This window comes from Halyomorpha halys, unplaced genomic scaffold (assembly GCF_000696795.3).
Source record: "Halyomorpha halys isolate HHAL.00 unplaced genomic scaffold, Hhal_1.1 Scaffold811.1, whole genome shotgun sequence".
NCBI classification, from domain to species: Eukaryota; Metazoa; Arthropoda; class Insecta; order Hemiptera; family Pentatomidae; genus Halyomorpha; species Halyomorpha halys.
This window is the reverse complement of record NW_027116337.1, coordinates 505,911-519,962: the sequence shown is the minus strand read 5'-3', so window position 1 is coordinate 519,962 and position 14,052 is coordinate 505,911. Positions and strand designations below refer to the sequence as shown.

General features: G+C 32.1%; 1 protein-coding gene and 1 long non-coding RNA gene across 6 annotated transcripts in view; both read left to right on the top strand.

Annotated features, from left to right (window-relative positions):
* Positions 1-14,052, top strand: part of LOC106686356 (uncharacterized protein CG43867) — a 443,901-nt gene that overhangs the window by 36,901 nt on the left and 392,948 nt on the right. The window lies entirely within an intron of this gene.
* Positions 6,699-13,322, top strand: LOC136797203 (uncharacterized). The gene is made up of 4 exons (XR_010845041.1): positions 6,699-6,828; positions 7,781-7,847; positions 12,738-12,882; positions 13,012-13,322. It is a non-coding gene; the product is annotated as an uncharacterized lncRNA (long non-coding RNA).

Below are 14,052 nucleotides of genomic sequence, written 5' to 3'. Positions count from 1 at the left end.
ATCTCTTTATTAACTTGTTTTAGGATATATTTGGTCCATAATACAGATTTTTAGTGAATATCATCCTTACACAACTCTCTGGCAAATTTGGACAAAATCAGACAAGCCAAATTCGAAATATACCTGTCATTACTGGTCGTATTCCAAATATAGGCACTAAGGAAAATTCTTTTGCACGTGCGTAGGCTAATTTAATAAATGGAAACAAATAAAATCAATATGAGAGAAAGAAAACATGAAAATGACAGAAATTGAATAGTTGAGGAAGACCTATTCTATGCAACTAACATTCTTATCCAAGACGGTCCAGGTTGCGGTTAAGAAAAACTAAAATAGTTTTTAAATATTTATTGATTGACACTTTTCGATCCACAATTTAGGTCTTCATCAGGACTAGTGTATTGGATAGAGGTGTGCACTAACAAACAATTTGATTTCCAATTCCTTTGTTGCACTGACGTTCACTCAATCATCTATAATATTTATAATATGACATTCAATTTAATTATATTATAGTATTTTGCGCATTACGCTAACTACGTTGTATCTGGTAGTTGGCAGTCAACCTTTTAAATAGTTATTTATTTAAAAGATACACTGGAATAAATAATAGCCGCTTAAGAGGAGAAAATTTGGGGAAAATCTCTTCCCCTAATTCCGTAAAAATTTGGTGGTTGAGCTATGGTGTGTCGTATGATGTGTTGGTTTTTGGTGATCATAAACAAATCACCTCTTTACACAACCGTTGTTCAAGAACAATAGTTGTACAGAAATTTTTAATTTGTACAGAAACTTAAATTAATTTGTAGTAAACGATTATTCTGAAGTGAAGAATTTTTTTTTTTATTTATGTGAATTTACTTAAGAAATTCTGTTATGTTCTATTACTCCTGTTCCAAATTCATCGTGTATAAACAGTATATTTTGAGAAAAATGAGATAGACTAGTTAAAATACAATCAATTCACAATTTGTTAAATTATTTGTTATTTTACTTTCACCATGGACATACAACAATCATTATTCTATATTTCCACTCATTACAACCATTATTGTTGTACATCTCGACCCATCACAAAGTCCTGATGAAGAACTACATTGAGAGTAGAAACGTTAGTAATTAATGAGTTGTTCTACTTGACAGCTCTGACCATCTTCAAATCCCCATACGGTCAATTATCTTTATATAATATTTTTCTTTTTTACTCTCTGTTAAAAATTTTATAATGTTCCATATGTAAGTATTGCAAAAAGTAATTTAGCTAACTGAAAGATAAGTATTTTTTTTCTTGAAATGACTTTTGTTGATTCCATTTGTAATCTCTAAAAGGTGTGTGTTAGTTTTGTATAAACATTTATGTTGATAATTCTGTATATGTTAGGTAACATGTAAGCTATTGGTATGTTAAAATTAATACGTTAATTTACGAGTTAGAAACTCTCCCCTCCACCCGCCTTAAAATTGCTTAAATTACAAACTTCTTAGCCCAGTTTATTTTCTTTGTACTGAGCAGAGGCGAATGTGGGAAAAAAAGTGGTGCAGTGTTCACGGTGTGGTTGGCACACGAAGTCAATTGAACTTGAGGGTCCTTTGAAGGTTCTCTCCGCCTGTGTGAGTAGGGCTTTAAAGTCAACTATGAGTGCTTTCAAGTGGTTATTTATCCTCTATGGTTTAACTCTTCAACTACCTCGAGTATATAAGTGAGTCAACATCCTTTACACATTAATTAAACTTAACTAATTTAATTATTTTGACAGCAAGGCAGAATTATTAGGGCTGTCTTGAAATACATAGATGAAAAAATGATATGTGTTTGATTCTGTAGGATAGTTTTTAAATAACGAAAAAAAATTATAATTTCTGTGTTAATGAAATCTTTCATCACTAATATATTTGCCCTTTAATTGATATTTTACAATAAATTAAAGTTATCTATACATTAATCTCCTTGATTCTAAACCTTAGTTGTCTCTATTGTATTACCACTGAAATTACGTATAATACAATCTATTTATTTATACATCAAACTCCAAAATCAACCTTTTTGAATTCGTCATCACTATCTGCCTTTTCATTTTTTAAAAATGGTGGCTGATTAGATTTTTCAATCTGTCTTGTCTCAAAAAATTGTTTATTGTAATTTCATTATATTTTTTTCCTAACCGATTATCATTTAGAATTACTTTAACGTTTCCTCGTTCATTTTTTAACGTCTTCCTACTAAATTACATATGATAAAAGTAACGGATTTATTGTTGCAGAATATCCCAATTAGCCTACCAAATAACATAGCTAACTTCCATTCAAAGTCCAACGTTTCAGTCGGAGTTTCAGGATTTTATCCAAATTCAAGGTAAGCTAAAATCAAAATTCGTCCTACTGTCCACTAATATTCAAATTTATTTTCTACCAAACGACAGATGGGACTAGAAAGCCCTGAAACAATGTGTTGATTATTTTTTTTTAATTGAGTAAAAATCATATTTTTTTTTATAATGAGGTGTAGATAGTTGACCGTAGATTAATGATTGGAGAAGTTTGTTGGGGGTGCGGTCAGCAAAGAACAACATAAATAAACAAAACCATATTTATTTATTTTATGCCTATTTTTTTTTTAGCTTTTTTTTAAGTATCACAGCTTAATTTCATTATTATCTTCTTTGTATATTTACTTCTTTTTAACAGAAAGCTCTTTATGACTGATAAAATCATCTTCACTGTTAGTATCCATTGCTGATAAGTTTCACTGTATAAAGATGGTGCAAGATTAATAAATTTAGCGTTCTTATAGCAGTAAAGGATGATCATGATAGCTATGTAATAAGGGGCCGTGATGATGATAACCCTTTGCGGGTGATATCTGCTTGAGGGAGGCTGTTGCCATGGACACCTGACGGCTAGCCACGTGGCCAGTTCGGCTCCCTCTTGACACCTCCATCATCTTGTCTTTTTCGGGTGTCACCGGACCAGTCCTGGTTATGGTCTGGTCTAGTAGCAGTTAGTGAAGGTAGTGGGTGAATCTGTCTATGAGATTACTAAAATCAAAATAAAACATGCTTATATTAATCTCACTTTATTGATAACAATGAGAGAAGGTAAACTGAATCCCTCTAAAGCGGAATATCCCAATTAACCTACCAAATAACAATTTAACTTCCATTAAGTAATGCAGCAAAACATACATTTGACCCCTAAAACAGGGCATCTGCCCTCTTCAATACACCGTCTCTCTCTATTCCTCAATAATGGAAAGTAGGCACGAGTTTAACACCTATTAAACACTTTCATGCTCATCTATCAATCAAATAAAACGACTTAGGAAATACTATTAGATACCTACTAGTGTCAGTTCCGCTCTGGAGGTATGCGGAGGTATAGGTAAGTTATGCGTTATGGTAAACACATTGCGCCTGTCAGGTCCAGAAAAACATCAATAGTTTCTTCAAATACTGTTCCTTTATTTTAGTATCATAAACTCTTGAAAGATACATAACCGGTTGAAATTATTTTAAGTATATATCAAACCACTATATATCAGAGAGATCTTTTTTTATGAAACCAGATGCATAATAATAAAATATAGCACGTATTAAACAAAAATTGATCCATATTGTCAAAAGACAGTTAAAGAAAGAGTAAATTTCACTTTATAGTTACTTAATTCTATTCTAATCAACATAAAATCTAAAAATACAATGATCATTAAAGACATGAAGGTGTGAAAATGATGATTGAAGGAAAATGATGGTGTAGTGTTACAAATATATGACATTAGGAAGAATGGAATTTAATGAATTTTGTTCCTATTTTATACAAGAAACTTTAGCTGTTAACGTAATCAATAGAAACTAATATAGTACAAGGTTAAGAAAAAATAAACTAGATCCTATGTAGAAAGGATTATTTAAATTATCCCTCTTAGTGAAATTCTCTATTTTTCCTAAGATCTTCAGATACCTTCATCCACTCCTTTATGACCTTCTAGCAATTCCGAACTCATGTTAACGATGGAAATAAATAGAGTGACAGGAGTCCAGTAAATAATAAGAAATAAAAAAAAGAATAAAACATAATATAAGGTTAAACTTCAACACAAAATTTTGAAGTTTGTATAAGATGAGAATGCAATGAAATTATTGCAATTTATAACTGTTAAAAAAAAAAAAATAAAAATACAATAAGTAAATATGATGAATGTTTCCGAACACATAATAATCTTGGGAAGAAACCATCCAATGGTAGTACATCAATCATTGCTTTAAATTAGAACATCCCCTGCCCACCTCCTTTCCAGATAATGTCTGATAATTCCGAGACCGAAGGATTATCTGAGATTTTTCAGGATGAGAGATTAAGAATTAATGGGTTTGGGTGTTTAATGATTTTGAAATGAAAGGGTATCTATTTCGACCCAATCTGCTACGAATGGGATGTTGAGGTCTTCATAAATGGATTTATTTGTGACGTAATAAGGAGCATCAAGGATTTTGGATTATAAGGATTGGATGGTGTAGGAATTTGATTGTTTAGTGGAGCCCCAAAGCTCAATTTCGTATGTCCAAACAGGTCTGATGATCATAGCGCTTAAGAGTTTTTTTTTGTAGTAAATGGGAAATTTAGAGGGTTTGCTAAGTAGTAATCGGACAACTTAAATGTTAGACAAATATCAACAAAACATTACCTCTTACATTTCTTCGCATGCGAATAATGCTCACTTACATTAAGCGAAGAACAACACAATAAATTATTTGAAAAACACACAAGTATGTCTGTCCACGCCCATAAAGACCATGACTAACTTATTGAACAATTTGTCGCTAAGTCATTGTTAAATTACTATTTAATATTAGATCTTTAGAATTATAAAAATATTAAAAGGTATCTTTGAAATAACAATTTTAATTAAATAACTGTAAACCCCAATGTAGCCCCAATGTAAGCCCAAATAACTATGTTTTATTTTAAAATAACTTTTATAGCGGCTTTAATGTTGAATGAAATAAAATGTTTTACATTCCTCTTATAAAAACTAAAGTAGAGCTCTTAATCAGTACGGAAATTATTATATTTTTTTATTTATTTTAAAATTTTATTTTGTTATTATCTTTAAAGTCCCTTTCATTAACCCGACACTAATCGCCCATGTACAGTGTGAAATTAAAGAGCATGTTTGATGAAGGAAGAGGGGAGGAGGAGGCTAGACTGAAGAGGACGGAACAACAACACAAATGAAAGGTAAACAGGACAGACAGGCCGGATACTCTGAAATACTCGTGGGTTTCCTGCCAGTAAATAAATAGACACTCGGCGGCGCCCCTGCCTCTGTGCCTATAGATAGACTCCGCGGCAGTATGAGGGTACTGGTGACTACTTTGTTCTATTGTTCGTGTTTTGTATGTAGCAAAGGTTGGTGTTAATGTTAGTTCTAGTTTTGGGACATAGCAATGTAGTGTATGAACTGTGGGAATATTTCAAATATATATTATATAATATTAGGTATCTTTAAAAATAACCGTGTAAGGATTCTATTATAATATCAAGGCTTACATTTATTTTTATTCATAATAGACCAGGCGAAATTTTATTTTGTATTTCAAGACAACTTTTAGTCGTACATACAGCATTCTTCCTTAGCATATGTTCCTTTATGTTCCATGAAGGAAACTACTATGGACAATGGTATTGTTTTTTTATGATTTCTTGTAGCAATAATTTCGCTCCTGAAAATTTTTTTTTATAGTAATAATACTTTTATTTATTGATAGATATTACAATCTGTCACACAGTTGTGGGTAATAGGTAATAGTGATGAATGATCTCATAAATACTAAAATAAAATAAATAAATGAATAAAAAAAATAAATAACAAATAAAATAAATGAAAAAAAAACTCTTAAAATATATACAAACAAAAGAATAAACAAAATGAACATAATCAAACTATCTGTATGAAAAATAAATAAATAGAATAACATAATGATAAAATAATATATACAATATTTACAGAATCGACCTGAGGATCCCTCAGCCCACTCAGTCCCCCACGTGTGATGGGTAGAGTAGAGCTCAAAAGATCCGAGCGCATCCTTCTCGCCGCATCACTGGTGCTACTGAAATTAGAAATCCAGTTTTATCTGTTTATTTTTTGTTTTTTTCGTCCAATATTGCTCTTTATGTAGATGATTTTCATCAAGCAGACATGAAACTGCACACCCACCCCTGTAAAACTTTTTTTGTTGAAGTTTTACATGTATTTTCATGAGTGCTTGAAACAAAATATCTACTATTACAAAATTGTTGGATGGAAACGTAACATAAGTAAAATGTAGGTTGTATTCGCTGGTGTGATGCCCCCAACTAATTCCGAAAACATTTTTAACATCGAATTCTTTTACAGTGTTGTAGGCTCTTGATACGAATTTTTTTCAAATATTACAATTTTAACATATTTATTTACTTCATTCCATGGGCAATATTTTGAAACTTCTCCACTTTGAGTTTGCAATCAAGTACAAAATAAGTGCTTATGAAGGATATTTTATGAATATATGAGCTAAGAATTATTTTCAAATAAAATGCCAAATTTCGTTTAGGTTCTTAGACTATTAGTTTCCAAGTACAACCTTATCATAGACTACTCATAATATTCCTTTATTTCCAGAAAATAAAAAATCGCCTTCGGAATCAATCACAGGGTATTCGAATGTGAAGTTTTCTCCTCCTAATTAGGGAAGTTTTGATTTGTTAACTTTCCTGACAGAACTCCTTTCAGAGCCCTGATGCTATTATCAGAGGTTGAAGTTGATTCTGGTCCTGTAAATGAAATCAGTTAAGTACTGTTTGGGCTGCATTGATTTTTTTTTTAAATCCTATCAAAAAGGAAAATTATTTTTCTTAACGTTCGTGTAATCTGAGGCGCTGGTGGCTAAAACTGCTATATTCTAGTTTCGGACGCAGATGAGCTGTGCGACTCATTACTCACCTTAAAATTGAGTGAGCTACTAACTACTGGCTGCTATTATCCTATTTGCTCATCGCCCATTCTGTTAAGAGATCCTTGAGCTCTTTGAATCAGTTAACGAGCGCAACTGATTAATGGCATCTCAGACAGTCAATAGTTCTCAAGAAAATTGAAATAGCAAATATATAGTGCAGTCCAACATTTACTTTGCAGTGGTCTTTCTTCTTTCCATACATATTCAACCTCTCTAAAGAAGTGCCGCGTGAAATAAAGTTTGAGAACCACTGCCTTAAGGTATTTTCGAGGGAATGGTTCTGGATGCGAACAAATACTATATGATACTAGTGACTGCTTATTGTTGAGTTTAATATTTACAAAATAAAGATGGATCCAAAGTACAAACCTTTGTTTCTATGGGTTTTATTTAGATGATTTTGATTTTGTATTGTACAGAATTTTATCGTCTTTTAAATGAGATGCTGTAAAGATTAGAAGACGTATAGTTTAGTTTTCTAGTTATTCAAAAAAAAAATTTTTTTAAATACTTACGGTATACATTTTTAAAACCCAGCCTCACTGTACTTACTACAACATAAGAAGAAAACCACTAATAACAATACGAACTTTATAGGTTATGCTATGCATATAGCGATCAATAAATGTTAGAGACATAGATAGCCCGGTTTCATTTTATAGATTTAAACCAATTTAATAATTTTGATTATTTATACCCATGTGATAATTGATGATAAATTAATTTTTTTTTAGTCTTTATTTTAAAGTAATATCCATATTATATTTATTGTTTATTTTTTTCAGGTAAGTCTCTTCCTTTCCTTCGTAATTGCCAGTTACAAAAAAATATGGCAGCTAATGTAACCTCTGGGTATGTATTTAGTTTGTTTGTTTATTTTATTTAACATCCTCATGCCCTCCAACAAGGGCAGAAAGGAAGACACGTATTTTGTAATATCTTCAAAGTGGTTCCATTAAGTTAGAGGATAATCAGTTCTCAGAATGGTTGCGATAACTCAACCAAGTTATATTAAAGTAATTTATATAAAGTTGAATGGGGCGTTTTGAGAAATGGACCGACATATAGGACATTGGTCGCAGTATATCACCATTGTGGTACACCTGCCATTACAGAGGTTCCATTATCGGCTCCTGAATACGAGGGTTGAGGTGATAGTAATCACCATTAGGGAGCCAGCTAGATACATATATCGGCTCCTCTCTCTTTATGTTCCTACTCTTCTTGTTGCATGTCCCTTATGTCTCATCTTCTGTTGAATGAGGATTTTTCATCTTCTCGTCTCTGCTTCTGCGCCCTAAAGTTATTATTTTATGACTTGTTTCCAGATTGGATTAATTACACATTAAATAAACTGCATATTATTACTCTATGAGTTATCATTTCAGTGAATAACAAACGACAAAACATCTGGTGTGTTCCCTCTCAAGTCTTTCTTTCCTAACCGGTTTTAGTGCAAATTAAAAAAAAAAAATAGAAGGTTGTTTGCTGTTTTTGGTAATATTGGTCCGATTAAGATCTTTATTAGCAATTTAATTACGTAAAGTGAGGCAAACGAGCACCTCTAATGTCCTAGAAGATTTATAGTTTCAGAAGTATTCCAAAAACTGATAAAAAGGGAACTGCCCAAATACTTTTAAAAACATGATTATACTTTTAAGAGTGTGCCGTATCTTTGCTAATAATGGTCCGATTTCGATTTATGTTTTGCATTTTTTTAAGGGAATTTAATTAGCTTTCTAAAAGGAATTAAAGTTTATGGCTGTAGGCCCATGGGAACCTTCGATTGTTTATTAAAAAATATAATAATTTTATCACAATACGAAACTTACCAGTTGTGCCCTATGAAGTACACAAAATAACACAAACCGGTTGTTTTGTTCATTATAAAACACCAAAATTGTTTTCATTCACATTTATTAAGAGCACATAACATTACTGTACAATTGTTTTTTTTGTAACCTCCTCATCTCTAACCTTATCAAACATATGATGCTTTAATTTCACAACACCGGTCTTACGTAAAGTAGTTATATCAGGAAATGCAAAGAGAAACGTTTCAGGATTTTTCATTATTTTTTGTACTTCATGTGCAAATGTAAGAGACAAATCTTTCACGTTTGTCGTAAAGTTTTCGATTATTCCTAAACCCATTTGCGTAATTCTTACCCTCACAAACGAAAATTTCGTGCTCAATAGTGATAAAAGAAAGTAGAAAAAATCAATTTTTTTTTCGTCTTCAACGTCATTAGTTGGTTCTAGGATCTAAAGCAAAATAAGAAATGCTTTAGTTATTAAGGATTCTCAACAAAGTCAGGACGCATATGACTTATTAGCCTTTCAGGACTTTTTTAAGTACATGCCTACTTTTTTTTAAAGATTAAAACTGGTTGATTGCTCATTTTCTAGTCAGATACACCCCAACCTCGATATAAATGCATAAAGGCTAGGCAATGACCAGCATAGCCAATAAAGAGATAAATATTTAATTTTCTTTCAATATTCACTATTAGAACCCCTCAGCTATATCAGTGGAAATTCTCAATTGGTATTTCTAGGCACTGTTGTTTGTGAATGTAATAACAAGGCATTATTAAACTTCTTCCATACCCTAAGTTTTTCATTAACAAGAGAAAAATGGTTATTTGATGTACTGCCAAATTGAATTGAAAGAACAGTAATTGTAATGAGTCTTTCCTTGCTATTTTAGTATATTTCCTTTTTAATTCATGAAAGTGTTTTTCCCTTTAGTTCAGTCTAATTATGTATGTATATTGTTTATTTATTAAAATTTACAAATGTATAAAAAAAAAAAAAAAGTAAATGTGATAAATGTTTCATACATGATAGTCAGGGAGAAACCACTGAATGGTGGTACGTAGATCATTGCTTTAAATTAGAAGACCCCGTGGCCATCTTTTTTTCAGATACCTCGGAGGATTATTATGGTTTGTAAAGGATGTGAGATTAATGGCTGATGGGTTTGGATGTGTAAGGATTATTGAATGAAACGAGGTATATTTATTTCGGGCGAACTCTGCAACGAATGGAATGTTGAAGTCTTTATAGATGAATTTATTTGTGACATAATAAAGAGTATCAAGGATTTTATGGAGGATTTTGTATAGCAAGGATTGGATACAGGAGGAATTTGATGCCCTATATTGGAATTTCGTATGTCCATATTGGTCTGATTATCATAGTGCATAATAGTTTTTGTAGCATATTGGAAGTTTAGAGCGTTTGTCATGTAGGTATTGTAGCAATCTAAATCTAAAAAAAGTTTCTCGTATGGAGATCTCAAGTAAGTCTTTTAGGTGTTAGTGAGATATAAAAAAAAATACTGTAGGACAGAAGAGTGGAGGTTTGCGACGGAGAGTAAAGGTGATCTATTTGTTGTGATTTATTTTGATCCTCCAGTTGTGACAATATTCTTCAATGGATGTTAGGGGTGACTGCGGAATTTGTGGTGCTGTAGTAGGTTAATTGCTTACGGACGGTACACATGTTTCATCAGCACAGTTTTAACTGTGTTGGAGTGGGTTGGGATATTAGCTGTACAAACCGTAGGAGGGATTGGAGTTTCTTGACGAACATCGGGGGCTGAAAAAAGAGAGATGAGTAGGCTAGGTTATAATTTAATTGAAAGGTTTTCTCAGAGATGTAGGAACAGATTAATAGGAAATGTGGAGGGGGAGTTTATAGAGCAGTCCTAGTTTCCAGACTCGGTCAAAAGCTTGTTTAACGTCGATAAAGACTCCCGTGTAGTACATTCCGCGCTCCAATGTGGAATATTATAAAAATAAATAAATATTTCTAATAGCTTGCGTTCATTTCATCAGATCCTAATTAATTTAAACATAAACTAATTATATTGTTTATTTATTTCTAATAAAAGACGGTTGAATCAACTAGTCAATACGTTCATCTTTCCCTTTTTTTTTTTAAACACTAGAGTTATTAAAAAAGATAAATATGACTTTAATTAATGATTGCATTCGATTTCATTAAAATTAAATTTCGTAACAGTACGTATTGATAATAACTGTTCACTCCTAAATATTTAAGCGATCAATATATCTAAGTGACCGTTAAGCTTTTAAAATATACTTCAAAACTAAAGAGGAAAGGACAAGGGAGAGCCCCCTTTTCAATTACCGATAACCGCAGAGAAGGGCAAATTAGCCCTAAGGCCCTACAATTTAATTTGCAAATTAATCTGTTTATTTGAGGCCCTCCTGAGAAGTAAAGTTGAAAGTTTATTGCCTTAGTTGCGGCCGACGAGCTAACTCAGTTGGTGGCCCTACTATCAGTAAATCTCTACCCCTCCTCTCCTATGTTTCCATTTAGTCTATCATTGTTATTAGCAGCCTTCCTCGGGGGTAACTTTCGTAATGGAAGGCCGGAAACGGCTGTATCTCCGCTCCTCGCTTATTATTTCTACAGCATTTTATCTTTTTAATTTAAGGTACAACGCTACGGTGACTTAATTGAATAAATCTATGCTAATTCTATCGACGTTGAAACTTTTTTTTCGATATAACCATGTTTTACTTCAGCTGTGAGATTTCGAAACTGTATTTTTAAGTTAGTTAAAATGTACATCAACTTAGTATTTCAATCGGAAATACGTTATTTCTGCATCTGTTTAATTGTTTTCTCCGTATATGTCTTAATCAATCTCGTCTTTAGTTCATGTTATTTCTGTACAATTCTTTTAGCAATTTATTTTGTATATTATTATTTTTTTTTTTTTTAAAGAATTTAGACATATTTCAGTCTGTTCTAAAATATTTCTGATTTTTTTCATTCGGTGCATTCTTTCTATTCTTAATTTGAACAACTCTGAATGTACGTCATACTATATGTTTATTCCCTTGGAAATCACTCTCCACGGATACTGAAACAATAAAAAAAAATATTTTAATACTAATATTATTTCAAATTTATTACTTCTTATTTGCTAAAGTTGAGAACTTTCACATAAAGGTTCGTCCCCATTTTATGGTTCACTCAATGCTTTTTATAACCAGAAGAAAACATTGTTGTGTTCCAACAACAATATTTTAAATACCATTTTACGTATACAACCAACACTAGAGGGGAATAGTTGATCGCTAAAGTTTGGACATTGGAAGGCTGAGCTGAATTTCTTCTGAAGTTAGTAAGTTTTAGAAAAAGATTTTTTTTTGGTCTCGGCATCCTGTAAACTATTAACTGTTGGACTATTCGATCTAATTGCTTTCACACTCAAAGAATTTTTTTGTTTTTTTATTAACTTGTGGAACGTGGTATTTATATATTTTTCAATAGTAGATAGGATTCTTAGAACACTTCTGTTGTGCTCAAAAAAAAAAAAAAAAAAAAAATAGTCGAAAAATCTTTTTCAGTTAAATTTTTTATATGTGTTAAAATTATATTACGTGTGAGTAGACACACTTAATATTTTATTTTTAAGCATTTAGTAGTTTTCCAATCTTAAGTACCAAAATTTAGCCAAAATAGAAAAGCGAAAAGCGTTTTAAGTTTGATTTCTATTTAATATATTTATATTGTAAAAAGTAAACTAAAATTATCTATCACCAAATGACTAACCAGAAGCCATTGACGAGTCTTAAAAAACCTGATTTAAAAAAAAAATACGTTTTCTAATTAACGTCAAATTTTTAATCATCTTCATTTGCATAAAACTCAGTTTAAAATGAGAAAGGCGTTTTTTGATGAATTGATGAATGTTCATAGACATAAGTCTAAAGATGGCAACTGATAGCAGCTATAAACGGAATAATGGAACTATGAAGTAGATAATGGAGTGCTTGGAATGAAGACAGTTCCAAAGGCCCCACTGACCATCACTCGATTCTATCATTCCATATTTTACCAGCAGGTATTTAATTAATTATGAAAAATATACAGAATTCTATTATTCATGTACTTTTGTGCCATAGTTCATACTATTAATATCGTAAATTTAAGATATACTAAACAACAATTTTTATAATTATTATCTGTACAGCAGAGCCTAAAAACAGTGCAGTCCATCATTCCATCCCAGCAGAGTGCTACATCCATGATCTGTTAATGTGATAGGATTTTGGCCTGGAGTTTTGGACCTATGTAATTCCAGCCATTAAGCATCACTCCGACAAATCCACTCAGAATTCATTATTCACGATCGTCCCACATTCCATTTCGCGGGTAATGCTTGGAGTAAAGTAATCATCAGGGTTTACCTACGTACCCTGCGATGACTAAGTACTACAGGGCATGAATAAGGACTCATTATATTAAAATGTTTGCCAGAAGACTAAGTTGTCATATCATTTGAGGATGATCCGTATATATTTACGAATAAATGTTATTGGTTGTGATAACAAGGAGCTGCTAGATAAGTTCTCTCCGGAGTGCCTGTGTTATCAAATATAAACCAAAGCTGGTGCAACCCTTTGTACTTTCACACCTACCTGGAGATATGGCGGCAGTGACTATAAACCATATTAAAGTGACTTGCTAGGGGGTGACGGGAGTGAAGTTGGACTATAAAGAGGCTATGGTAATGGTGGGGGGGGGGCCGCACTGCGCCGCAATTAGACATGCTCTGCTAATACGGTGCCCCAGGGGGCCCACCATATCCACTGTCTCTCTTACACTTACCAGTAATTTGGAGTTTATTGCTTTCCCTCTCCAAACTAAGCTTCACTTCTCCCTTTAAACTTTAAAATATAATTTCCCCAGTTCTCTAGTGCCAACTTACAAGAGCCTTGCTCCTACAGCTAACCTAAATCAACTTGCAATTGCTAAAGTTGATATTCTTAAATAATTAAATAACCTACTTCCTTTGTTCAACCTGCTTTTCTTAGATCGGAACATTCCTAAATTAATTCCCAAAACATAAATTTTACGAGTGGGTCTTCTCTTTTTATGAAAGTAATTTGATGAAGTCTAAGAAGCGTTCAAACGTTGTTTGATTGTGTTTATTGAGGGGCTCTCATGTTTTATGGTGATTATATATAATTAATAATTCACAATTAATTCATCTATTTTATTTTGATTTTTA